Source organism: Pungitius pungitius, unplaced genomic scaffold (genome assembly GCF_949316345.1).
Source record: "Pungitius pungitius unplaced genomic scaffold, fPunPun2.1 scaffold_29, whole genome shotgun sequence".
In the NCBI taxonomy this organism is placed as follows: domain Eukaryota; kingdom Metazoa; phylum Chordata; class Actinopteri; order Perciformes; family Gasterosteidae; genus Pungitius; species Pungitius pungitius.
In genome coordinates this window covers 513,139-535,637 of record NW_026909812.1, presented here as the reverse complement: position 1 = coordinate 535,637, position 22,499 = coordinate 513,139, and the positions used below count along the sequence as shown (strand labels likewise).

Genomic DNA, 22,499 nt, shown 5'->3' with positions numbered 1-22,499 from the left:
GTAGCTTGTACACCTACACAATTGTAAAAAGTTGATCACATTGTAGAAGAGATGCAATAGGAAGAAGATGAAAGGTGGCTTACGTCCATACCATCGTCAGGCCATTTGAGGTGGCGGGGACTGCAATGGCCATCCACCGATTGGCTGGGACTCCTGGGCGGGTCTTCTCGAGTCCATCCAATTTTCGCCATAGGATGTCACAGCCTTCTTTGCATACCCTTATTTAACCCACACAAAGATGCCAACGGCAGGCGTGACATAATTTTTTGACGCATTATAAAGGATTAGGAAAAAGATAAAAAGCAGCTTACGGCCATACCTCTCTGCTTCCGCCCGATCTCGTCTGATCTCGGAAGCTAAGCAGAGCAGGGCCTGGTTAGTACCTGGATGGAAGACCGCCTGGGAATCCCAGGTGCCGTAAGCTTTTTCACTTCTCTCTCTGAAAGCCGCCCAGCGCCGTAGCTTGTACACCTACACAATTGTAAAAAGTTGATCACATTGTAGAAGAGATGCAATAGGAAGAAGATGAAAGGTGGCTTACGTCCATACCATCGTCAGGCCATTTGAGGTGGCGGGGACTGCAATGGCCATCCACCGATTGGCTGGGACTCCTGGGCGGGTCTTCTCTAGTCCATCCAATTTTCGCCATAGGATGTCACAGCCTTCTTTGCATACCCTTATTTAACCCACACAAAGATGCCAACGGCAGGCGTGACATAATTTTTTGACGCATTATAAAGGATTAGGAAAAAGATAAAAAGCAGCTTACGGCCATACCTCTCTGGTTCCGCCCGATCTCGTCTGATCTCGGAAGCTAAGCAGAGCAGGGCCTGGTTAGTACCTGGATGGAAGACCGCCTGGGAATCCCAGGTGCCGTAAGCTTTTTCACTTCTCTCTGAAAGCTGCAGAGCGCCGCAGATTGTACACCTACAAATTACAAAAAGTATATCACATTGTTGAAGAGATGCATGTTTATTGTTGTTTTAACGTTGGATATGAAAGGCATTTAGACAATATTATCAAACATGATTCCGTTTCATGGTTGCTAAATTAGTGTTGATCAACATTTAACAATTGGCATACTTTTGTTTGTAATTTAGCCGTTGAAATACAGGTGCTAACCAAACATGTTAGATTTACCAAAGAAGAAAAGTAAAGTTCCCTTTAGGTTTTAGGAACCTCTCTTGCCAATGCTAAGAACTGCTTCAATTTTAGAAAAAGAAACTTCTGATTATCTTTGACACGTTTTAAAGGATTAGGAAAAAGATGAAAAGCAGCTTACGGCCATACCTCTCTGGTTCCGCCCGATCTCGTCTGATCTCGGAAGCTAAGCAGAGCAGGGCCTGGTTAGTACCTGAATGGAAGACCGCCTGGGAATCCCAGGTGCCGTAAGCTTTTTCACTTCTCTCTCTGAAAGCCGCCCAGCGCCGTAGCTTGTACACCTACACAATTGTAAAAAGTTGATCACATTGTAGAAGAGATGCAATAGGAAGAAGATGAAAGGTGGCTTACGTCCATACCATCGTCAGGCCATTTGAGGTGGCGGGGACTGCAATGGCCATCCACCGATTGGCTGGGACTCCTGGGCGGGTCTTCTCTAGTCCATCCAATTTTCGCCATAGGATGTCACAGCCTTCTTTGCATACCCTTATTTAACCCACACAAAGATGCCAACGGCAGGCGTGACATAATTTTTTGACGCATTATAAAGGATTAGGAAAAAGATAAAAAGCAGCTTACGGCCATACCTCTCTGGTTCCGCCCGATCTCGTCTGATCTCGGAAGCTAAGCAGAGCAGGGCCTGGTTAGTACCTGGATGGAAGACCGCCTGGGAATCCCAGGTGCCGTAAGCTTTTTCACTTCTCTCTGAAAGCTGCAGAGCGCCGCAGATTGTACACCTACAAATTACAAAAAGTATATCACATTGTTGAAGAGATGCATGTTTATTGTTGTTTTAACGTTGGATATGAAAGGCATTTAGACAATATTATCAAACATGATTCCGTTTCATGGTTGCTAAATTAGTGTTGATGAACATTTAACAATTGGCATACTTTTGTTTGTAATTTAGCCGTTGAAATACAGGTGCTAACCAAACATGTTAGAATTGCCAGTGAAGAAAAGTAAAGTTACCTTCAGGCTTTAGGAACCTCTCTTGCCAATGCTAAGAACTGCTTCAATTTTAGAAAAAGAAACTTCTGATTATCTTTGACACGTTTTAAAGGATTAGGAAAAAGATGAAAAGCAGCTTACGGCCATACCTCTCTGGTTCCGCCCAATCTCGTCTGATCTCGGAAGCTAAGCAGAGCAGGGCCTGGTTAGTACCTGAATGGAAGACCGCCTGGGAATCCCAGGTGCCGTAAGCTTTTTCACTTCTCTCTCTGAAAGCCGCCCAGCGCCGTAGCTTGTACACCTACACAATTGTAAAAAGTTGATCACATTGTAGAAGAGATGCAATAGGAAGAAGATGAAAGGTGGCTTACGTCCATACCATCGTCAGGCCATTTGAGGTGGCGGGGACTGCAATGGCCATCCACCGATTGGCTGGGACTCCTGGGCGGGTCTTCTCTAGTCCATCCAATTTTCGCCATAGGATGTCACAGCCTTCTTTGCATACCCTTATTTAACCCACACAAAGATGCCAACGGCAGGCGTGACATAATTTTTTGACGCATTATAAAGGATTAGGAAAAAGATAAAAAGCAGCTTACGGCCATACCTCTCTGGTTCCGCCCGATCTCGTCTGATCTCGGAAGCTAAGCAGAGCAGGGCCTGGTTAGTACCTGGATGGAAGACCGCCTGGGAATCCCAGGTGCCGTAAGCTTTTTCACTTCTCTCTCTGAAAGCCGCCCAGCGCCGTAGCTTGTACACCTACACAATTGTAAAAAGTTGATCACATTGTAGAAGAGATGCAATAGGAAGAAGATGAAAGGTGGCTTACGTCCATACCATCGTCAGGCCATTTGAGGTGGCGGGGACTGCAATGGCCATCCACCGATTGGCTGGGACTCCTGGGCGGGTCTTCTCTAGTCCATCCAATTTTCGCCATAGGATGTCACAGCCTTCTTTGCATACCCTTATTTAACCCACACAAAGATGCCAACGGCAGGCGTGACATAATTTTTTGACGCATTATAAAGGATTAGGAAAAAGATAAAAAGCAGCTTACGGCCATACCTCTCTGGTTCCGCCCGATCTCGTCTGATCTCGGAAGCTAAGCAGAGCAGGGCCTGGTTAGTACCTGGATGGAAGACCGCCTGGGAATCCCAGGTGCCGTAAGCTTTTTCACTTCTCTCTGAAAGCTGCAGAGCGCCGCAGATTGTACACCTACAAATTACAAAAAGTATATCACATTGTTGAAGAGATGCATGTTTATTGTTGTTTTAACGTTGGATATGAAAGGCATTTAGACAATATTATCAAACATGATTCCGTTTCATGGTTGCTAAATTAGTGTTGATCAACATTTAACAATTGGCATACTTTTGTTTGTAATTTAGCCGTTGAAATACAGGTGCTAACCAAACATGTTAGATTTACCAAAGAAGAAAAGTAAAGTTCCCTTTAGGTTTTAGGAACCTCTCTTGCCAATGCTAAGAACTGCTTCAATTTTAGAAAAAGAAACTTCTGATTATCTTTGACACGTTTTAAAGGATTAGGAAAAAGATGAAAAGCAGCTTACGGCCATACCTCTCTGGTTCCGCCCGATCTCGTCTGATCTCGGAAGCTAAGCAGAGCAGGGCCTGGTTAGTACCTGAATGGAAGACCGCCTGGGAATCCCAGGTGCCGTAAGCTTTTTCACTTCTCTCTCTGAAAGCCGCCCAGCGCCGTAGCTTGTACACCTACACAATTGTAAAAAGTTGATCACATTGTAGAAGAGATGCAATAGGAAGAAGATGAAAGGTGGCTTACGTCCATACCATCGTCAGGCCATTTGAGGTGGCGGGGACTGCAATGGCCATCCACCGATTGGCTGGGACTCCTGGGCGGGTCTTCTCTAGTCCATCCAATTTTCGCCATAGGATGTCACAGCCTTCTTTGCATACCCTTATTTAACCCACACAAAGATGCCAACGGCAGGCGTGACATAATTTTTTGACGCATTATAAAGGATTAGGAAAAAGATAAAAAGCAGCTTACGGCCATACCTCTCTGGTTCCGCCCGATCTCGTCTGATCTCGGAAGCTAAGCAGAGCAGGGCCTGGTTAGTACCTGGATGGAAGACCGCCTGGGAATCCCAGGTGCCGTAAGCTTTTTCACTTCTCTCTGAAAGCTGCAGAGCGCCGCAGATTGTACACCTACAAATTACAAAAAGTATATCACATTGTTGAAGAGATGCATGTTTATTGTTGTTTTAACGTTGGATATGAAAGGCATTTAGACAATATTATCAAACATGATTCCGTTTCATGGTTGCTAAATTAGTGTTGATCAACATTTAACAATTGGCATACTTTTGTTTGTAATTTAGCCGTTGAAATACAGGTGCTAACCAAACATGTTAGATTTACCAAAGAAGAAAAGTAAAGTTCCCTTTAGGTTTTAGGAACCTCTCTTGCCAATGCTAAGAACTGCTTCAATTTTAGAAAAAGAAACTTCTGATTATCTTTGACACGTTTTAAAGGATTAGGAAAAAGATGAAAAGCAGCTTACGGCCATACCTCTCTGGTTCCGCCCGATCTCGTCTGATCTCGGAAGCTAAGCAGAGCAGGGCCTGGTTAGTACCTGAATGGAAGACCGCCTGGGAATCCCAGGTGCCGTAAGCTTTTTCACTTCTCTCTCTGAAAGCCGCCCAGCGCCGTAGCTTGTACACCTACACAATTGTAAAAAGTTGATCACATTGTAGAAGAGATGCAATAGGAAGAAGATGAAAGGTGGCTTACGTCCATACCATCGTCAGGCCATTTGAGGTGGCGGGGACTGCAATGGCCATCCACCGATTGGCTGGGACTCCTGGGCGGGTCTTCTCGAGTCCATCCAATTTTCGCCATAGGATGTCACAGCCTTCTTTGCATACCCTTATTTAACCCACACAAAGATGCCAACGGCAGGCGTGACATAATTTTTTGACGCATTATAAAGGATTAGGAAAAAGATAAAAAGCAGCTTACGGCCATACCTCTCTGCTTCCGCCCGATCTCGTCTGATCTCGGAAGCTAAGCAGAGCAGGGCCTGGTTAGTACCTGGATGGAAGACCGCCTGGGAATCCCAGGTGCCGTAAGCTTTTTCACTTCTCTCTCTGAAAGCCGCCCAGCGCCGTAGCTTGTACACCTACACAATTGTAAAAAGTTGATCACATTGTAGAAGAGATGCAATAGGAAGAAGATGAAAGGTGGCTTACGTCCATACCATCGTCAGGCCATTTGAGGTGGCGGGGACTGCAATGGCCATCCACCGATTGGCTGGGACTCCTGGGCGGGTCTTCTCTAGTCCATCCAATTTTCGCCATAGGATGTCACAGCCTTCTTTGCATACCCTTATTTAACCCACACAAAGATGCCAACGGCAGGCGTGACATAATTTTTTGACGCATTATAAAGGATTAGGAAAAAGATAAAAAGCAGCTTACGGCCATACCTCTCTGGTTCCGCCCGATCTCGTCTGATCTCGGAAGCTAAGCAGAGCAGGGCCTGGTTAGTACCTGGATGGAAGACCGCCTGGGAATCCCAGGTGCCGTAAGCTTTTTCACTTCTCTCTGAAAGCTGCAGAGCGCCGCAGATTGTACACCTACAAATTACAAAAAGTATATCACATTGTTGAAGAGATGCATGTTTATTGTTGTTTTAACGTTGGATATGAAAGGCATTTAGACAATATTATCAAACATGATTCCGTTTCATGGTTGCTAAATTAGTGTTGATCAACATTTAACAATTGGCATACTTTTGTTTGTAATTTAGCCGTTGAAATACAGGTGCTAACCAAACATGTTAGATTTACCAAAGAAGAAAAGTAAAGTTCCCTTTAGGTTTTAGGAACCTCTCTTGCCAATGCTAAGAACTGCTTCAATTTTAGAAAAAGAAACTTCTGATTATCTTTGACACGTTTTAAAGGATTAGGAAAAAGATGAAAAGCAGCTTACGGCCATACCTCTCTGGTTCCGCCCGATCTCGTCTGATCTCGGAAGCTAAGCAGAGCAGGGCCTGGTTAGTACCTGAATGGAAGACCGCCTGGGAATCCCAGGTGCCGTAAGCTTTTTCACTTCTCTCTCTGAAAGCCGCCCAGCGCCGTAGCTTGTACACCTACACAATTGTAAAAAGTTGATCACATTGTAGAAGAGATGCAATAGGAAGAAGATGAAAGGTGGCTTACGTCCATACCATCGTCAGGCCATTTGAGGTGGCGGGGACTGCAATGGCCATCCACCGATTGGCTGGGACTCCTGGGCGGGTCTTCTCTAGTCCATCCAATTTTCGCCATAGGATGTCACAGCCTTCTTTGCATACCCTTATTTAACCCACACAAAGATGCCAACGGCAGGCGTGACATAATTTTTTGACGCATTATAAAGGATTAGGAAAAAGATAAAAAGCAGCTTACGGCCATACCTCTCTGGTTCCGCCCGATCTCGTCTGATCTCGGAAGCTAAGCAGAGCAGGGCCTGGTTAGTACCTGGATGGAAGACCGCCTGGGAATCCCAGGTGCCGTAAGCTTTTTCACTTCTCTCTGAAAGCTGCAGAGCGCCGCAGATTGTACACCTACAAATTACAAAAAGTATATCACATTGTTGAAGAGATGCATGTTTATTGTTGTTTTAACGTTGGATATGAAAGGCATTTAGACAATATTATCAAACATGATTCCGTTTCATGGTTGCTAAATTAGTGTTGATGAACATTTAACAATTGGCATACTTTTGTTTGTAATTTAGCCGTTGAAATACAGGTGCTAACCAAACATGTTAGAATTGCCAGTGAAGAAAAGTAAAGTTACCTTCAGGCTTTAGGAACCTCTCTTGCCAATGCTAAGAACTGCTTCAATTTTAGAAAAAGAAACTTCTGATTATCTTTGACACGTTTTAAAGGATTAGGAAAAAGATGAAAAGCAGCTTACGGCCATACCTCTCTGGTTCCGCCCAATCTCGTCTGATCTCGGAAGCTAAGCAGAGCAGGGCCTGGTTAGTACCTGAATGGAAGACCGCCTGGGAATCCCAGGTGCCGTAAGCTTTTTCACTTCTCTCTCTGAAAGCCGCCCAGCGCCGTAGCTTGTACACCTACACAATTGTAAAAAGTTGATCACATTGTAGAAGAGATGCAATAGGAAGAAGATGAAAGGTGGCTTACGTCCATACCATCGTCAGGCCATTTGAGGTGGCGGGGACTGCAATGGCCATCCACCGATTGGCTGGGACTCCTGGGCGGGTCTTCTCTAGTCCATCCAATTTTCGCCATAGGATGTCACAGCCTTCTTTGCATACCCTTATTTAACCCACACAAAGATGCCAACGGCAGGCGTGACATAATTTTTTGACGCATTATAAAGGATTAGGAAAAAGATAAAAAGCAGCTTACGGCCATACCTCTCTGGTTCCGCCCGATCTCGTCTGATCTCGGAAGCTAAGCAGAGCAGGGCCTGGTTAGTACCTGGATGGAAGACCGCCTGGGAATCCCAGGTGCCGTAAGCTTTTTCACTTCTCTCTCTGAAAGCCGCCCAGCGCCGTAGCTTGTACACCTACACAATTGTAAAAAGTTGATCACATTGTAGAAGAGATGCAATAGGAAGAAGATGAAAGGTGGCTTACGTCCATACCATCGTCAGGCCATTTGAGGTGGCGGGGACTGCAATGGCCATCCACCGATTGGCTGGGACTCCTGGGCGGGTCTTCTCTAGTCCATCCAATTTTCGCCATAGGATGTCACAGCCTTCTTTGCATACCCTTATTTAACCCACACAAAGATGCCAACGGCAGGCGTGACATAATTTTTTGACGCATTATAAAGGATTAGGAAAAAGATAAAAAGCAGCTTACGGCCATACCTCTCTGGTTCCGCCCGATCTCGTCTGATCTCGGAAGCTAAGCAGAGCAGGGCCTGGTTAGTACCTGGATGGAAGACCGCCTGGGAATCCCAGGTGCCGTAAGCTTTTTCACTTCTCTCTGAAAGCTGCAGAGCGCCGCAGATTGTACACCTACAAATTACAAAAAGTATATCACATTGTTGAAGAGATGCATGTTTATTGTTGTTTTAACGTTGGATATGAAAGGCATTTAGACAATATTATCAAACATGATTCCGTTTCATGGTTGCTAAATTAGTGTTGATCAACATTTAACAATTGGCATACTTTTGTTTGTAATTTAGCCGTTGAAATACAGGTGCTAACCAAACATGTTAGATTTACCAAAGAAGAAAAGTAAAGTTCCCTTTAGGTTTTAGGAACCTCTCTTGCCAATGCTAAGAACTGCTTCAATTTTAGAAAAAGAAACTTCTGATTATCTTTGACACGTTTTAAAGGATTAGGAAAAAGATGAAAAGCAGCTTACGGCCATACCTCTCTGGTTCCGCCCGATCTCGTCTGATCTCGGAAGCTAAGCAGAGCAGGGCCTGGTTAGTACCTGAATGGAAGACCGCCTGGGAATCCCAGGTGCCGTAAGCTTTTTCACTTCTCTCTCTGAAAGCCGCCCAGCGCCGTAGCTTGTACACCTACACAATTGTAAAAAGTTGATCACATTGTAGAAGAGATGCAATAGGAAGAAGATGAAAGGTGGCTTACGTCCATACCATCGTCAGGCCATTTGAGGTGGCGGGGACTGCAATGGCCATCCACCGATTGGCTGGGACTCCTGGGCGGGTCTTCTCTAGTCCATCCAATTTTCGCCATAGGATGTCACAGCCTTCTTTGCATACCCTTATTTAACCCACACAAAGATGCCAACGGCAGGCGTGACATAATTTTTTGACGCATTATAAAGGATTAGGAAAAAGATAAAAAGCAGCTTACGGCCATACCTCTCTGGTTCCGCCCGATCTCGTCTGATCTCGGAAGCTAAGCAGAGCAGGGCCTGGTTAGTACCTGGATGGAAGACCGCCTGGGAATCCCAGGTGCCGTAAGCTTTTTCACTTCTCTCTCCGAAAGCCGCCGAGCGCCGCAGATTGTACACCTGTTTTAACGTTGGATATGAAAGGAAATTAGACAATATTATCCAAAATGATTCCGTTTCATGATTGCTAAATTAGTGTTGATCAACATTTACGATTGGCATACTGTTGTTTGTAATTTAGCCGTTGAAATACAGGTGCTAACCCAACATGTTAGAATTGCCAGTGAAGAAAAGTAAAGTTACCTTCAGGCTTTAGGAACCTCTCTTGCCAATGCTAAGAACTGCTTCAATTTTAGAAAAAGAAACTTCTGATTATCTTTGACACGTTTTAAAGGATTAGGAAAAAGATGAAAAGCAGCTTACGGCCATACCTCTCTGGTTCCGCCCGATCTCGTCTGATCTCGGAAGCTAAGCAGAGCAGGGCCTGGTTAGTACCTGGATGGAAGACCGCCTGGGAATCCCAGGTGCCGTAAGCTTTTTCACTTCTCTCTCTGAAAGCCGCCCAGCGCCGTAGCTTGTACACCTACACAATTGTAAAAAGTTGATCACATTGTAGAAGAGATGCAATAGGAAGAAGATGAAAGGTGGCTTACGTCCATACCATCGTCAGGCCATTTGAGGTGGCGGGGACTGCAATGGCCATCCACCGATTGGCTGGGACTCCTGGGCGGGTCTTCTCTAGTCCATCCAATTTTCGCCATAGGATGTCACAGCCTTCTTTGCATACCCTTATTTAACCCACACAAAGATGCCAACGGCAGGCGTGACATAATTTTTTGACGCATTATAAAGGATTAGGAAAAAGATAAAAAGCAGCTTACGGCCATACCTCTCTGGTTCCGCCCGATCTCGTCTGATCTCGGAAGCTAAGCAGAGCAGGGCCTGGTTAGTACCTGGATGGAAGACCGCCTGGGAATCCCAGGTGCCGTAAGCTTTTTCACTTCTCTCTCTGAAAGCCGCCCAGCGCCGTAGCTTGTACACCTACACAATTGTAAAAAGTTGATCACATTGTAGAAGAGATGCAATAGGAAGAAGATGAAAGGTGGCTTACGTCCATACCATCGTCAGGCCATTTGAGGTGGCGGGGACTGCAATGGCCATCCACCGATTGGCTGGGACTCCTGGGCGGGTCTTCTCTAGTCCATCCAATTTTCGCCATAGGATGTCACAGCCTTCTTTGCATACCCTTATTTAACCCACACAAAGATGCCAACGGCAGGCGTGACATAATTTTTTGACGCATTATAAAGGATTAGGAAAAAGATAAAAAGCAGCTTACGGCCATACCTCTCTGGTTCCGCCCGATCTCGTCTGATCTCGGAAGCTAAGCAGAGCAGGGCCTGGTTAGTACCTGGATGGAAGACCGCCTGGGAATCCCAGGTGCCGTAAGCTTTTTCACTTCTCTCTGAAAGCTGCAGAGCGCCGCAGATTGTACACCTACAAATTACAAAAAGTATATCACATTGTTGAAGAGATGCATGTTTATTGTTGTTTTAACGTTGGATATGAAAGGCATTTAGACAATATTATCAAACATGATTCCGTTTCATGGTTGCTAAATTAGTGTTGATCAACATTTAACAATTGGCATACTTTTGTTTGTAATTTAGCCGTTGAAATACAGGTGCTAACCAAACATGTTAGATTTACCAAAGAAGAAAAGTAAAGTTCCCTTTAGGTTTTAGGAACCTCTCTTGCCAATGCTAAGAACTGCTTCAATTTTAGAAAAAGAAACTTCTGATTATCTTTGACACGTTTTAAAGGATTAGGAAAAAGATGAAAAGCAGCTTACGGCCATACCTCTCTGGTTCCGCCCGATCTCGTCTGATCTCGGAAGCTAAGCAGAGCAGGGCCTGGTTAGTACCTGAATGGAAGACCGCCTGGGAATCCCAGGTGCCGTAAGCTTTTTCACTTCTCTCTCTGAAAGCCGCCCAGCGCCGTAGCTTGTACACCTACACAATTGTAAAAAGTTGATCACATTGTAGAAGAGATGCAATAGGAAGAAGATGAAAGGTGGCTTACGTCCATACCATCGTCAGGCCATTTGAGGTGGCGGGGACTGCAATGGCCATCCACCGATTGGCTGGGACTCCTGGGCGGGTCTTCTCTAGTCCATCCAATTTTCGCCATAGGATGTCACAGCCTTCTTTGCATACCCTTATTTAACCCACACAAAGATGCCAACGGCAGGCGTGACATAATTTTTTGACGCATTATAAAGGATTAGGAAAAAGATAAAAAGCAGCTTACGGCCATACCTCTCTGGTTCCGCCCGATCTCGTCTGATCTCGGAAGCTAAGCAGAGCAGGGCCTGGTTAGTACCTGGATGGAAGACCGCCTGGGAATCCCAGGTGCCGTAAGCTTTTTCACTTCTCTCTCCGAAAGCCGCCGAGCGCCGCAGATTGTACACCTGTTTTAACGTTGGATATGAAAGGAAATTAGACAATATTATCCAAAATGATTCCGTTTCATGATTGCTAAATTAGTGTTGATCAACATTTACGATTGGCATACTGTTGTTTGTAATTTAGCCGTTGAAATACAGGTGCTAACCCAACATGTTAGAATTGCCAGTGAAGAAAAGTAAAGTTACCTTCAGGCTTTAGGAACCTCTCTTGCCAATGCTAAGAACTGCTTCAATTTTAGAAAAAGAAACTTCTGATTATCTTTGACACGTTTTAAAGGATTAGGAAAAAGATGAAAAGCAGCTTACGGCCATACCTCTCTGGTTCCGCCCGATCTCGTCTGATCTCGGAAGCTAAGCAGAGCAGGGCCTGGTTAGTACCTGGATGGAAGACCGCCTGGGAATCCCAGGTGCCGTAAGCTTTTTCACTTCTCTCTCTGAAAGCCGCCCAGCGCCGTAGATTGTACACCTACACAATTGTAAAAAAAAATTCACATTGTAGAAGAGATGCAATAGGAAGAAGATGAAAGGTGGCTTACGTCCATACCATCGTCAGGCCATTTGAGGTGGCGGGGACTGCAATGGCCATCCACCGATTGGCTGGGACTCCTGGGCGGGTCTTCTCTAGTCCATCCAATTTTCGCCATAGGATGTCACAGCCTTCTTTGCATACCCTTATTTAACCCACACAAAGATGCCAACGGCAGGCGTGACATAATTTTTTGACGCATTATAAAGGATTAGGAAAAAGATAAAAAGCAGCTTACGGCCATACCTCTCTGGTTCCGCCCGATCTCGTCTGATCTCGGAAGCTAAGCAGAGCAGGGCCTGGTTAGTACCTGGATGGAAGACCGCCTGGGAATCCCAGGTGCCGTAAGCTTTTTCACTTCTCTCTGAAAGCTGCAGAGCGCCGCAGATTGTACACCTACAAATTACAAAAAGTATATCACATTGTTGAAGAGATGCATGTTTATTGTTGTTTTAACGTTGGATATGAAAGGCATTTAGACAATATTATCAAACATGATTCCGTTTCATGGTTGCTAAATTAGTGTTGATCAACATTTAACAATTGGCATACTTTTGTTTGTAATTTAGCCGTTGAAATACAGGTGCTAACCAAACATGTTAGATTTACCAAAGAAGAAAAGTAAAGTTCCCTTTAGGTTTTAGGAACCTCTCTTGCCAATGCTAAGAACTGCTTCAATTTTAGAAAAAGAAACTTCTGATTATCTTTGACACGTTTTAAAGGATTAGGAAAAAGATGAAAAGCAGCTTACGGCCATACCTCTCTGGTTCCGCCCGATCTCGTCTGATCTCGGAAGCTAAGCAGAGCAGGGCCTGGTTAGTACCTGAATGGAAGACCGCCTGGGAATCCCAGGTGCCGTAAGCTTTTTCACTTCTCTCTCTGAAAGCCGCCCAGCGCCGTAGCTTGTACACCTACACAATTGTAAAAAGTTGATCACATTGTAGAAGAGATGCAATAGGAAGAAGATGAAAGGTGGCTTACGTCCATACCATCGTCAGGCCATTTGAGGTGGCGGGGACTGCGATGGCCATCCACCGATTGGCTGGGACTCCTGGGCGGGTCTTCTCTAGTCCATCCAATTTTCGCCATAGGATGTCACAGCCTTCTTTGCATACCCTTATTTAACCCACACAAAGATGCCAACGGCAGGCGTGACATAATTTTTTGACGCATTATAAAGGATTAGGAAAAAGATAAAAAGCAGCTTACGGCCATACCTCTCTGGTTCCGCCCGATCTCGTCTGATCTCGGAAGCTAAGCAGAGCAGGGCCTGGTTAGTACCTGGATGGAAGACCGCCTGGGAATCCCAGGTGCCGTAAGCTTTTTCACTTCTCTCTGAAAGCTGCAGAGCGCCGCAGATTGTACACCTACAAATTACAAAAAGTATATCACATTGTTGAAGAGATGCATGTTTATTGTTGTTTTAACGTTGGATATGAAAGGCATTTAGACAATATTATCAAACATGATTCCGTTTCATGATTGCTAAATTAGTGTTGATCAACATTTACGATTGGCATACTGTTGTTTGTAATTTAGCCGTTGAAATACAGGTGCTAACCCAACATGTTAGAATTGCCAGTGAAGAAAAGTAAAGTTACCTTCAGGCTTTAGGAACCTCTCTTGCCAATGCTAAGAACTGCTTCAATTTTAGAAAAAGAAACTTCTGATTATCTTTGACACGTTTTAAAGGATTAGGAAAAAGATGAAAAGCAGCTTACGGCCATACCTCTCTGGTTCCGCCCGATCTCGTCTGATCTCGGAAGCTAAGCAGAGCAGGGCCTGGTTAGTACCTGGATGGAAGACCGCCTGGGAATCCCAGGTGCCGTAAGCTTTTTCACTTCTCTCTCTGAAAGCCGCCCAGCGCCGTAGATTGTACACCTACACAATTGTAAAAAAAAATTCACATTGTAGAAGAGATGCAATAGGAAGAAGATGAAAGGTGGCTTACGTCCATACCATCGTCAGGCCATTTGAGGTGGCGGGGACTGCAATGGCCATCCACCGATTGGCTGGGACTCCTGGGCGGGTCTTCTCTAGTCCATCCAATTTTCGCCATAGGATGTCACAGCCTTCTTTGCGTACCCTTATTTAACCCACACAAAGATGCCAACGGCAGGCGTGACATAATTTTTTGACGCATTATAAAGGATTAGGAAAAAGATAAAAAGCAGCTTACGGCCATACCTCTCTGGTTCCGCCCGATCTCGTCTGATCTCGGAAGCTAAGCAGAGCAGGGCCTGGTTAGTACCTGGATGGAAGACCGCCTGGGAATCCCAGGTGCCGTAAGCTTTTTCACTTCTCTCTGAAAGCTGCAGAGCGCCGCAGATTGTACACCTACAAATTACAAAAAGTATATCACATTGTTGAAGAGATGCATGTTTATTGTTGTTTTAACGTTGGATATGAAAGGCATTTAGACAATATTATCCAAAATGATTCCGTTTCATGATTGCTAAATTAGTGTTGATCAACATTTACGATTGGCATACTGTTGTTTGTAATTTAGCCGTTGAAATACAGGTGCTAACCCAACATGTTAGAATTGCCAGTGAAGAAAAGTAAAGTTACCTTCAGGCTTTAGGAACCTCTCTTGCCAATGCTAAGAACTGCTTCAATTTTAGAAAAAGAAACTTCTGATTATCTTTGACACGTTTTAAAGGATTAGGAAAAAGATGAAAAGCAGCTTACGGCCATACCTCTCTGGTTCCGCCCGATCTCGTCTGATCTCGGAAGCTAAGCAGAGCAGGGCCTGGTTAGTACCTGAATGGAAGACCGCCTGGGAATCCCAGGTGCCGTAAGCTTTTTCACTTCTCTCTCTGAAAGCCGCCCAGCGCCGTAGATTGTACACCTACACAATTGTAAAAAAAAATTCACATTGTAGAAGAGATGCAATAGGAAGAAGATGAAAGGTGGCTTACGTCCATACCATCGTCAGGCCATTTGAGGTGGCGGGGACTGCAATGGCCATCCACCGATTGGCTGGGACTCCTGGGCGGGTCTTCTCTAGTCCATCCAATTTTCGCCATAGGATGTCACAGCCTTCTTTGCATACCCTTATTTAACCCACACAAAGATGCCAACGGCAGGCGTGACATAATTTTTTGACGCATTATAAAGGATTAGGAAAAAGATAAAAAGCAGCTTACGGCCATACCTCTCTGGTTCCGCCCGATCTCGTCTGATCTCGGAAGCTAAGCAGAGCAGGGCCTGGTTAGTACCTGGATGGAAGACCGCCTGGGAATCCCAGGTGCCGTAAGCTTTTTCACTTCTCTCTGAAAGCTGCAGAGCGCCGCAGATTGTACACCTACAAATTACAAAAAGTATATCACATTGTTGAAGAGATGCATGTTTATTGTTGTTTTAACGTTGGATATGAAAGGCATTTAGACAATATTATCAAACATGATTCCGTTTCATGGTTGCTAAATTAGTGTTGATCAACATTTAACAATTGGCATACTTTTGTTTGTAATTTAGCCGTTGAAATACAGGTGCTAACCAAACATGTTAGATTTACCAAAGAAGAAAAGTAAAGTTCCCTTTAGGTTTTAGGAACCTCTCTTGCCAATGCTAAGAACTGCTTCAATTTTAGAAAAAGAAACTTCTGATTATCTTTGACACGTTTTAAAGGATTAGGAAAAAGATGAAAAGCAGCTTACGGCCATACCTCTCTGGTTCCGCCCGATCTCGTCTGATCTCGGAAGCTAAGCAGAGCAGGGCCTGGTTAGTACCTGAATGGAAGACCGCCTGGGAATCCCAGGTGCCGTAAGCTTTTTCACTTCTCTCTCTGAAAGCCGCCCAGCGCCGTAGCTTGTACACCTACACAATTGTAAAAAGTTGATCACATTGTAGAAGAGATGCAATAGGAAGAAGATGAAAGGTGGCTTACGTCCATACCATCGTCAGGCCATTTGAGGTGGCGGGGACTGCGATGGCCATCCACCGATTGGCTGGGACTCCTGGGCGGGTCTTCTCTAGTCCATCCAATTTTCGCCATAGGATGTCACAGCCTTCTTTGCATACCCTTATTTAACCCACACAAAGATGCCAACGGCAGGCGTGACATAATTTTTTGACGCATTATAAAGGATTAGGAAAAAGATAAAAAGCAGCTTACGGCCATACCTCTCTGGTTCCGCCCGATCTCGTCTGATCTCGGAAGCTAAGCAGAGCAGGGCCTGGTTAGTACCTGGATGGAAGACCGCCTGGGAATCCCAGGTGCCGTAAGCTTTTTCACTTCTCTCTGAAAGCTGCAGAGCGCCGCAGATTGTACACCTACAAATTACAAAAAGTACATCACATTGTTGAAGAGATGCATGTTTATTGTTGTTTTAACGTTGGATATGAAAGGCATTTAGACAATATTATCAAACATGATTCCGTTTCATGATTGCTAAATTAGTGTTGATCAACATTTACGATTGGCATACTGTTGTTTGTAATTTAGCCGTTGAAATACAGGTGCTAACCCAACATGTTAGAATTGCCAGTGAAGAAAAGTAAAGTTACCTTCAGGCTTTAGGAACCTCTCTTGCCAATGCTAAGAACTGCTTCAATTTTAGAAAAAGAAACTTCTGATTATCTTTGACACGTTTTAAAGGATTAGGAAAAAGATGAAAAGCAGCTTACGGCCATACCTCTCTGGTTCCGCCCGATCTCGTCTGATCTCGGAAGCTAAGCAGAGCAGGGCCTGGTTAGTACCTGGATGGAAGACCGCCTGGGAATCCCAGGTGCCGTAAGCTTTTTCACTTCTCTCTCTGAAAGCCGCCCAGCGCCGTAGATTGTACACCTACACAATTGTAAAAAAAAATTCACATTGTAGAAGAGATGCAATAGGAAGAAGATGAAAGGTGGCTTACGTCCATACCATCGTCAGGCCATTTGAGGTGGCGGGGACTGCAATGGCCATCCACCGATTGGCTGGGACTCCTGGGCGGGTCTTCTCTAGTCCATCCAATTTTCGCCATAGGATGTCACAGCCTTCTTTGCATACCCTTATTTAACCCACACAAAGATGCCAACGGCAGGCGTGACATAATTTTTTGACGCATTATAAAGGATTAGGAAAAAGATAAAAAGCAGCTTACGGCCATACCTCTCTGGTTCCGCCCGATCTCGTCTGATCTCGGAAGCTAAGCAGAGCAGGGCCTGGTTAGTACCTGGATGGAAGACCGCCTGGGAATCCCAGGTGCCGTAAGCTTTTTCACTTCTCTCTGAAAGCTGCAGAGCGCCGCAGATTGTACACCTACAAATTACAAAAAGTATATCACATTGTTGAAGAGATGCATGTTTATTGTTGTTTTAACGTTGGATATGAAAGGCATTTAGACAATATTATCCAAAATGATTCCGTTTCATGATTGCTAAATTAGTGTTGATCAACATTTACGATTGGCATACTGTTGTTTGTAATTTAGCCGTTGAAATACAGGTGCTAACCCAACATGTTAGAATTGCCAGTGAAGAAAAGTAAAGTTACCTTCAGGCTTTAGGAACCTCTCTTGCCAATGCTAAGAACTGCTTCAATTTTAGAAAAAGAAACTTCTGATTATCTTTGACACGTTTTAAAGGATTAGGAAAAAGATGAAAAGCAGCTTACGGCCATACCTCTCTGGTTCCGCCCGATCTCGTCTGATCTCGGAAGCTAAGCAGAGCAGGGCCTGGTTAGTACCTGAATGGAAGACCGCCTGGGAATCCCAGGTGCCGTAAGCTTTTTCACTTCTCTCTCTGAAAGCCGCCCAGCGCCGTAGCTTGTACACCTACACAATTGTAAAAAGTTGATCACATTGTAGAAGAGATGCAATAGGAAGAAGATGAAAGGTGGCTTACGTCCATACCATCGTCAGGCCATTTGAGGTGGCGGGGACTGCGATGGCCATCCACCGATTGGCTGGGACTCCTGGGCGGGTCTTCTCTAGTCCATCCAATTTTCGCCATAGGATGTCACAGCCTTCTTTGCATACCCTTATTTAACCCACACAAAGATGCCAACGGCAGGCGTGACATAATTTTTTGACGCATTATAAAGGATTAGGAAAAAGATAAAAAGCAGCTTACGGCCATACCTCTCTGGTTCCGCCCGATCTCGTCTGATCTCGGAAGCTAAGCAGAGCAGGGCCTGGTTAGTACCTGGATGGAAGACCGCCTGGGAATCCCAGGTGCCGTAAGCTTTTTCACTTCTCTCTGAAAGCTGCAGAGCGCCGCAGATTGTACACCTACAAATTACAAAAAGTACATCACATTGTTGAAGAGATGCATGTTTATTGTTGTTTTAACGTTGGATATGAAAGGCATTTAGACAATATTATCAAACATGATTCCGTTTCATGATTGCTAAATTAGTGTTGATCAACATTTACGATTGGCATACTGTTGTTTGTAATTTAGCCGTTGAAATACAGGTGCTAACCCAACATGTTAGAATTGCCAGTGAAGAAAAGTAAAGTTACCTTCAGGCTTTAGGAACCTCTCTTGCCAATGCTAAGAACTGCTTCAATTTTAGAAAAAGAAACTTCTGATTATCTTTGACACGTTTTAAAGGATTAGGAAAAAGATGAAAAGCAGCTTACGGCCATACCTCTCTGGTTCCGCCCGATCTCGTCTGATCTCGGAAGCTAAGCAGAGCAGGGCCTGGTTAGTACCTGGATGGAAGACCGCCTGGGAATCCCAGGTGCCGTAAGCTTTTTCACTTCTCTCTCTGAAAGCCGCCCAGCGCCGTAGATTGTACACCTACACAATTGTAAAAAAAAATTCACATTGTAGAAGAGATGCAATAGGAAGAAGATGAAAGGTGGCTTACGTCCATACCATCGTCAGGCCATTTGAGGTGGCGGGGACTGCAATGGCCATCCACCGATTGGCTGGGACTCCTGGGCGGGTCTTCTCTAGTCCATCCAATTTTCGCCATAGGATGTCACAGCCTTCTTTGCATACCCTTATTTAACCCACACAAAGATGCCAACGGCAGGCGTGACATAATTTTTTGACGCATTATAAAGGATTAGGAAAAAGATAAAAAGCAGCTTACGGCCATACCTCTCTGGTTCCGCCCGATCTCGTCTGATCTCGGAAGCTAAGCAGAGCAGGGCCTGGTTAGTACCTGGATGGAAGACCGCCTGGGAATCCCAGGTGCCGTAAGCTTTTTCACTTCTCTCTGAAAGCTGCAGAGCGCCGCAGATTGTACACCTACAAATTACAAAAAGTATATCACATTGTTGAAGAGATGCATGTTTATTGTTGTTTTAACGTTGGATATGAAAGGCATTTAGACAATATTATCCAAAATGATTCCGTTTCATGATTGCTAAATTAGTGTTGATCAACATTTACGATTGGCATACTGTTGTTTGTAATTTAGCCGTTGAAATACAGGTGCTAACCCAACATGTTAGAATTGCCAGTGAAGAAAAGTAAAGTTACCTTCAGGCTTTAGGAACCTCTCTTGCCAATGCTAAGAACTGCTTCAATTTTAGAAAAAGAAACTTCTGATTATCTTTGACACGTTTTAAAGGATTAGGAAAAAGATGAAAAGCAGCTTACGGCCATACCTCTCTGGTTCCGCCCGATCTCGTCTGATCTCGGAAGCTAAGCAGAGCAGGGCCTGGTTAGTACCTGGATGGAAGACCGCCTGGGAATCCCAGGTGCCGTAAGCTTTTTCACTTCTCTCTCTGAAAGCCGCCCAGCGCCGTAGATTGTACACCTACACAATTGTAAAAAAAAATTCACATTGTAGAAGAGATGCAATAGGAAGAAGATGAAAGGTGGCTTACGTCCATACCATCGTCAGGCCATTTGAGGTGGCGGGGACTGCAATGGCCATCCACCGATTGGCTGGGACTCCTGGGCGGGTCTTCTCTAGTCCATCCAATTTTCGCCATAGGATGTCACAGCCTTCTTTGCATACCCTTATTTAACCCACACAAAGATGCCAACGGCAGGCGTGACATAATTTTTTGACGCATTATAAAGGATTAGGAAAAAGATAAAAAGCAGCTTACGGCCATACCTCTCTGGTTCCGCCCGATCTCGTCTGATCTCGGAAGCTAAGCAGAGCAGGGCCTGGTTAGTACCTGGATGGAAGACCGCCTGGGAATCCCAGGTGCCGTAAGCTTTTTCACTTCTCTCTGAAAGCTGCAGAGCGCCGCAGATTGTACACCTACAAATTACAAAAAGTATATCACATTGTTGAAGAGATGCATGTTTATTGTTGTTTTAACGTTGGATATGAAAGGCATTTAGACAATATTATCAAACATGATTCCGTTTCATGGTTGCTAAATTAGTGTTGATCAACATTTAACAATTGGCATACTTTTGTTTGTAATTTAGCCGTTGAAATACAGGTGCTAACCAAACATGTTAGATTTACCAAAGAAGAAAAGTAAAGTTCCCTTTAGGTTTTAGGAACCTCTCTTGCCAATGCTAAGAACTGCTTCAATTTTAGAAAAAGAAACTTCTGATTATCTTTGACACGTTTTAAAGGATTAGGAAAAAGATGAAAAGCAGCTTACGGCCATACCTCTCTGGTTCCGCCCGATCTCGTCTGATCTCGGAAGCTAAGCAGAGCAGGGCCTGGTTAGTACCTGAATGGAAGACCGCCTGGGAATCCCAGGTGCCGTAAGCTTTTTCACTTCTCTCTCTGAAAGCCGCCCAGCGCCGTAGCTTGTACACCTACACAATTGTAAAAAGTTGATCACATTGTAGAAGAGATGCAATAGGAAGAAGATGAAAGGTGGCTTACGTCCATACCATCGTCAGGCCATTTGAGGTGGCGGGGACTGCAATGGCCATCCACCGATTGGCTGGGACTCCTGGGCGGGTCTTCTCTAGTCCATCCAATTTTCGCCATAGGATGTCACAGCCTTCTTTGCATACCCTTATTTAACCCACACAAAGATGCCAACGGCAGGCGTGACATAATTTTTTGACGCATTATAAAGGATTAGGAAAAAGATAAAAAGCAGCTTACGGCCATACCTCTCTGGTTCCGCCCGATCTCGTCTGATCTCGGAAGCTAAGCAGAGCAGGGCCTGGTTAGTACCTGGATGGAAGACCGCCTGGGAATCCCAGGTGCCGTAAGCTTTTTCACTTCTCTCTCCGAAAGCCGCCGAGCGCCGCAGATTGTACACCTGTTTTAACGTTGGATATGAAAGGAAATTAGACAATATTATCCAAAATGATTCCGTTTCATGATTGCTAAATTAGTGTTGATCAACATTTACGATTGGCATACTGTTGTTTGTAATTTAGCCGTTGAAATACAGGTGCTAACCCAACATGTTAGAATTGCCAGTGAAGAAAAGTAAAGTTACCTTCAGGCTTTAGGAACCTCTCTTGCCAATGCTAAGAACTGCTTCAATTTTAGAAAAAGAAACTTCTGATTATCTTTGACACGTTTTAAAGGATTAGGAAAAAGATGAAAAGCAGCTTACGGCCATACCTCTCTGGTTCCGCCCGATCTCGTCTGATCTCGGAAGCTAAGCAGAGCAGGGCCTGGTTAGTACCTGGATGGAAGACCGCCTGGGAATCCCAGGTGCCGTAAGCTTTTTCACTTCTCTCTCTGAAAGCCGCCCAGCGCCGTAGATTGTACACCTACACAATTGTAAAAAAAAATTCACATTGTAGAAGAGATGCAATAGGAAGAAGATGAAAGGTGGCTTACGTCCATACCATCGTCAGGCCATTTGAGGTGGCGGGGACTGCAATGGCCATTCACCGATTGGCTGGGACTCCTGGGCGGGTCTTCTCTAGTCCATCCAATTTTCGGCATGGGATGTCACAGCCTTCTTTGCATACCCTTATTTAACCCACACAAAGATGCCAACGGCAGGCGTGTCATAATTCATTGACGCATTATAAAGGATTAGGAAAAAGATAAAAAGCAGCTTACGGCCATACCTCTCTGGTTCCGCCCGATCTCGTCTGATCTCGGAAGCTAAGCAGAGCAGGGCCTGGTTAGTACCTGGATGGAAGACCGCCTGGGAATCCCAGGTGCCGTAAGCTTTTTCACTTCTCTCTCCGAAAGCCGCCGAGCGCCGCAGATTGTACACCTGTTTTAACGTTGGATATGAAAGGAAATTAGACAATATTATCCAAAATGATTCCGTTTCATGATTGCTAAATTAGTGTTGGTCAACATTTACCATTGGCATACTGTTGTTTGTAATTTAGCCGTTGAAATACAGGTGCTAACCCAACATGTTAGAATTGCCAGTGAAGAAAAGTAAAGTTACCTTCAGGCTTTAGGAACCTCTCTTGCCAATGCTAAGAACTGCTTCAATTTTAGAAAAAGAAACTTCTGATTATCTTTGACACGTTTTAAAGGATTAGGAAAAAGATGAAAAGCAGCTTACGGCCATACCTCTCTGGTTCCGCCCGATCTCGTCTGATCTCGGAAGCTAAGCAGAGCAGGGCCTGGTTAGTACCTGGATGGAAGACCGCCTGGGAATCCCAGGTGCCGTAAGCTTTTTCACTTCTCTCTCCGAAAGCCGCCGAGCGCCGCAGATTGTACACCTGTTTTAACG

At 44.8% G+C, this 22,499-nt stretch overlaps 47 non-coding genes across 47 annotated transcripts; all 47 read left to right on the top strand.

Annotated features, from left to right (window-relative positions):
* Positions 1–305: 305 nt before the first annotated feature.
* On the top strand, positions 306–424 carry LOC134111054 (5S ribosomal RNA). Its single transcript, XR_009944437.1, has one exon. It is a non-coding gene; the product is annotated as a 5S ribosomal RNA (ribosomal RNA).
* A 339-nt stretch (positions 425–763) lies between these two features.
* LOC134110966 (5S ribosomal RNA) lies at positions 764–882 on the top strand. Its single transcript, XR_009944349.1, has one exon. It is a non-coding gene; the product is annotated as a 5S ribosomal RNA (ribosomal RNA).
* Positions 883–1,276: 394 nt separating this feature from the next.
* Positions 1,277–1,395, top strand: LOC134111139 (5S ribosomal RNA). The gene has a single exon (XR_009944522.1). It is a non-coding gene; the product is annotated as a 5S ribosomal RNA (ribosomal RNA).
* Positions 1,396–1,734: 339 nt separating this feature from the next.
* Positions 1,735–1,853, top strand: LOC134110964 (5S ribosomal RNA). The gene has a single exon (XR_009944347.1). It is a non-coding gene; the product is annotated as a 5S ribosomal RNA (ribosomal RNA).
* A 394-nt stretch (positions 1,854–2,247) lies between these two features.
* Positions 2,248–2,366, top strand: LOC134111424 (5S ribosomal RNA). The gene has a single exon (XR_009944807.1). It is a non-coding gene; the product is annotated as a 5S ribosomal RNA (ribosomal RNA).
* Positions 2,367–2,705: 339 nt separating this feature from the next.
* Positions 2,706–2,824, top strand: LOC134110963 (5S ribosomal RNA). The gene has a single exon (XR_009944346.1). It is a non-coding gene; the product is annotated as a 5S ribosomal RNA (ribosomal RNA).
* A 339-nt stretch (positions 2,825–3,163) lies between these two features.
* Positions 3,164–3,282, top strand: LOC134110962 (5S ribosomal RNA). The gene has a single exon (XR_009944345.1). It is a non-coding gene; the product is annotated as a 5S ribosomal RNA (ribosomal RNA).
* Positions 3,283–3,676: 394 nt separating this feature from the next.
* On the top strand, positions 3,677–3,795 carry LOC134111138 (5S ribosomal RNA). Its single transcript, XR_009944521.1, has one exon. It is a non-coding gene; the product is annotated as a 5S ribosomal RNA (ribosomal RNA).
* A 339-nt stretch (positions 3,796–4,134) lies between these two features.
* Positions 4,135–4,253, top strand: LOC134110961 (5S ribosomal RNA). Its single transcript, XR_009944344.1, has one exon. It is a non-coding gene; the product is annotated as a 5S ribosomal RNA (ribosomal RNA).
* Positions 4,254–4,647: 394 nt separating this feature from the next.
* LOC134111137 (5S ribosomal RNA) lies at positions 4,648–4,766 on the top strand. Its single transcript, XR_009944520.1, has one exon. It is a non-coding gene; the product is annotated as a 5S ribosomal RNA (ribosomal RNA).
* A 339-nt stretch (positions 4,767–5,105) lies between these two features.
* LOC134111053 (5S ribosomal RNA) lies at positions 5,106–5,224 on the top strand. The gene has a single exon (XR_009944436.1). It is a non-coding gene; the product is annotated as a 5S ribosomal RNA (ribosomal RNA).
* Positions 5,225–5,563: 339 nt separating this feature from the next.
* On the top strand, positions 5,564–5,682 carry LOC134110960 (5S ribosomal RNA). The gene has a single exon (XR_009944343.1). It is a non-coding gene; the product is annotated as a 5S ribosomal RNA (ribosomal RNA).
* A 394-nt stretch (positions 5,683–6,076) lies between these two features.
* LOC134111136 (5S ribosomal RNA) lies at positions 6,077–6,195 on the top strand. The gene has a single exon (XR_009944519.1). It is a non-coding gene; the product is annotated as a 5S ribosomal RNA (ribosomal RNA).
* A 339-nt stretch (positions 6,196–6,534) lies between these two features.
* On the top strand, positions 6,535–6,653 carry LOC134110959 (5S ribosomal RNA). The gene has a single exon (XR_009944342.1). It is a non-coding gene; the product is annotated as a 5S ribosomal RNA (ribosomal RNA).
* Positions 6,654–7,047: 394 nt separating this feature from the next.
* LOC134111423 (5S ribosomal RNA) lies at positions 7,048–7,166 on the top strand. The gene has a single exon (XR_009944806.1). It is a non-coding gene; the product is annotated as a 5S ribosomal RNA (ribosomal RNA).
* A 339-nt stretch (positions 7,167–7,505) lies between these two features.
* On the top strand, positions 7,506–7,624 carry LOC134110958 (5S ribosomal RNA). Its single transcript, XR_009944341.1, has one exon. It is a non-coding gene; the product is annotated as a 5S ribosomal RNA (ribosomal RNA).
* A 339-nt stretch (positions 7,625–7,963) lies between these two features.
* LOC134110957 (5S ribosomal RNA) lies at positions 7,964–8,082 on the top strand. Its single transcript, XR_009944340.1, has one exon. It is a non-coding gene; the product is annotated as a 5S ribosomal RNA (ribosomal RNA).
* A 394-nt stretch (positions 8,083–8,476) lies between these two features.
* Positions 8,477–8,595, top strand: LOC134111135 (5S ribosomal RNA). Its single transcript, XR_009944518.1, has one exon. It is a non-coding gene; the product is annotated as a 5S ribosomal RNA (ribosomal RNA).
* Positions 8,596–8,934: 339 nt separating this feature from the next.
* On the top strand, positions 8,935–9,053 carry LOC134110956 (5S ribosomal RNA). Its single transcript, XR_009944339.1, has one exon. It is a non-coding gene; the product is annotated as a 5S ribosomal RNA (ribosomal RNA).
* Positions 9,054–9,397: 344 nt separating this feature from the next.
* On the top strand, positions 9,398–9,516 carry LOC134110955 (5S ribosomal RNA). The gene has a single exon (XR_009944338.1). It is a non-coding gene; the product is annotated as a 5S ribosomal RNA (ribosomal RNA).
* A 339-nt stretch (positions 9,517–9,855) lies between these two features.
* Positions 9,856–9,974, top strand: LOC134110953 (5S ribosomal RNA). Its single transcript, XR_009944336.1, has one exon. It is a non-coding gene; the product is annotated as a 5S ribosomal RNA (ribosomal RNA).
* A 339-nt stretch (positions 9,975–10,313) lies between these two features.
* Positions 10,314–10,432, top strand: LOC134110952 (5S ribosomal RNA). Its single transcript, XR_009944335.1, has one exon. It is a non-coding gene; the product is annotated as a 5S ribosomal RNA (ribosomal RNA).
* Positions 10,433–10,826: 394 nt separating this feature from the next.
* Positions 10,827–10,945, top strand: LOC134111134 (5S ribosomal RNA). Its single transcript, XR_009944517.1, has one exon. It is a non-coding gene; the product is annotated as a 5S ribosomal RNA (ribosomal RNA).
* A 339-nt stretch (positions 10,946–11,284) lies between these two features.
* LOC134110951 (5S ribosomal RNA) lies at positions 11,285–11,403 on the top strand. The gene has a single exon (XR_009944334.1). It is a non-coding gene; the product is annotated as a 5S ribosomal RNA (ribosomal RNA).
* Positions 11,404–11,747: 344 nt separating this feature from the next.
* On the top strand, positions 11,748–11,866 carry LOC134110950 (5S ribosomal RNA). Its single transcript, XR_009944333.1, has one exon. It is a non-coding gene; the product is annotated as a 5S ribosomal RNA (ribosomal RNA).
* Positions 11,867–12,205: 339 nt separating this feature from the next.
* Positions 12,206–12,324, top strand: LOC134110949 (5S ribosomal RNA). The gene has a single exon (XR_009944332.1). It is a non-coding gene; the product is annotated as a 5S ribosomal RNA (ribosomal RNA).
* A 394-nt stretch (positions 12,325–12,718) lies between these two features.
* On the top strand, positions 12,719–12,837 carry LOC134111133 (5S ribosomal RNA). The gene has a single exon (XR_009944516.1). It is a non-coding gene; the product is annotated as a 5S ribosomal RNA (ribosomal RNA).
* A 339-nt stretch (positions 12,838–13,176) lies between these two features.
* On the top strand, positions 13,177–13,295 carry LOC134110947 (5S ribosomal RNA). Its single transcript, XR_009944330.1, has one exon. It is a non-coding gene; the product is annotated as a 5S ribosomal RNA (ribosomal RNA).
* Positions 13,296–13,688: 393 nt separating this feature from the next.
* LOC134110946 (5S ribosomal RNA) lies at positions 13,689–13,807 on the top strand. The gene has a single exon (XR_009944329.1). It is a non-coding gene; the product is annotated as a 5S ribosomal RNA (ribosomal RNA).
* A 339-nt stretch (positions 13,808–14,146) lies between these two features.
* LOC134110945 (5S ribosomal RNA) lies at positions 14,147–14,265 on the top strand. The gene has a single exon (XR_009944328.1). It is a non-coding gene; the product is annotated as a 5S ribosomal RNA (ribosomal RNA).
* A 393-nt stretch (positions 14,266–14,658) lies between these two features.
* On the top strand, positions 14,659–14,777 carry LOC134111132 (5S ribosomal RNA). The gene has a single exon (XR_009944515.1). It is a non-coding gene; the product is annotated as a 5S ribosomal RNA (ribosomal RNA).
* A 339-nt stretch (positions 14,778–15,116) lies between these two features.
* On the top strand, positions 15,117–15,235 carry LOC134110944 (5S ribosomal RNA). Its single transcript, XR_009944327.1, has one exon. It is a non-coding gene; the product is annotated as a 5S ribosomal RNA (ribosomal RNA).
* A 394-nt stretch (positions 15,236–15,629) lies between these two features.
* LOC134111131 (5S ribosomal RNA) lies at positions 15,630–15,748 on the top strand. The gene has a single exon (XR_009944514.1). It is a non-coding gene; the product is annotated as a 5S ribosomal RNA (ribosomal RNA).
* Positions 15,749–16,087: 339 nt separating this feature from the next.
* On the top strand, positions 16,088–16,206 carry LOC134110943 (5S ribosomal RNA). Its single transcript, XR_009944326.1, has one exon. It is a non-coding gene; the product is annotated as a 5S ribosomal RNA (ribosomal RNA).
* Positions 16,207–16,599: 393 nt separating this feature from the next.
* Positions 16,600–16,718, top strand: LOC134110941 (5S ribosomal RNA). Its single transcript, XR_009944324.1, has one exon. It is a non-coding gene; the product is annotated as a 5S ribosomal RNA (ribosomal RNA).
* A 339-nt stretch (positions 16,719–17,057) lies between these two features.
* LOC134110940 (5S ribosomal RNA) lies at positions 17,058–17,176 on the top strand. Its single transcript, XR_009944323.1, has one exon. It is a non-coding gene; the product is annotated as a 5S ribosomal RNA (ribosomal RNA).
* A 393-nt stretch (positions 17,177–17,569) lies between these two features.
* Positions 17,570–17,688, top strand: LOC134111129 (5S ribosomal RNA). Its single transcript, XR_009944512.1, has one exon. It is a non-coding gene; the product is annotated as a 5S ribosomal RNA (ribosomal RNA).
* Positions 17,689–18,027: 339 nt separating this feature from the next.
* On the top strand, positions 18,028–18,146 carry LOC134110939 (5S ribosomal RNA). Its single transcript, XR_009944322.1, has one exon. It is a non-coding gene; the product is annotated as a 5S ribosomal RNA (ribosomal RNA).
* Positions 18,147–18,539: 393 nt separating this feature from the next.
* Positions 18,540–18,658, top strand: LOC134110938 (5S ribosomal RNA). Its single transcript, XR_009944321.1, has one exon. It is a non-coding gene; the product is annotated as a 5S ribosomal RNA (ribosomal RNA).
* Positions 18,659–18,997: 339 nt separating this feature from the next.
* LOC134110937 (5S ribosomal RNA) lies at positions 18,998–19,116 on the top strand. The gene has a single exon (XR_009944320.1). It is a non-coding gene; the product is annotated as a 5S ribosomal RNA (ribosomal RNA).
* A 393-nt stretch (positions 19,117–19,509) lies between these two features.
* On the top strand, positions 19,510–19,628 carry LOC134110936 (5S ribosomal RNA). The gene has a single exon (XR_009944319.1). It is a non-coding gene; the product is annotated as a 5S ribosomal RNA (ribosomal RNA).
* Positions 19,629–19,967: 339 nt separating this feature from the next.
* Positions 19,968–20,086, top strand: LOC134110935 (5S ribosomal RNA). The gene has a single exon (XR_009944318.1). It is a non-coding gene; the product is annotated as a 5S ribosomal RNA (ribosomal RNA).
* A 394-nt stretch (positions 20,087–20,480) lies between these two features.
* On the top strand, positions 20,481–20,599 carry LOC134111128 (5S ribosomal RNA). The gene has a single exon (XR_009944511.1). It is a non-coding gene; the product is annotated as a 5S ribosomal RNA (ribosomal RNA).
* A 339-nt stretch (positions 20,600–20,938) lies between these two features.
* On the top strand, positions 20,939–21,057 carry LOC134110934 (5S ribosomal RNA). The gene has a single exon (XR_009944317.1). It is a non-coding gene; the product is annotated as a 5S ribosomal RNA (ribosomal RNA).
* A 344-nt stretch (positions 21,058–21,401) lies between these two features.
* LOC134110933 (5S ribosomal RNA) lies at positions 21,402–21,520 on the top strand. Its single transcript, XR_009944316.1, has one exon. It is a non-coding gene; the product is annotated as a 5S ribosomal RNA (ribosomal RNA).
* A 339-nt stretch (positions 21,521–21,859) lies between these two features.
* Positions 21,860–21,978, top strand: LOC134110932 (5S ribosomal RNA). Its single transcript, XR_009944315.1, has one exon. It is a non-coding gene; the product is annotated as a 5S ribosomal RNA (ribosomal RNA).
* Positions 21,979–22,322: 344 nt separating this feature from the next.
* On the top strand, positions 22,323–22,441 carry LOC134110930 (5S ribosomal RNA). Its single transcript, XR_009944313.1, has one exon. It is a non-coding gene; the product is annotated as a 5S ribosomal RNA (ribosomal RNA).
* Positions 22,442–22,499: the final 58 nt, after the last annotated feature.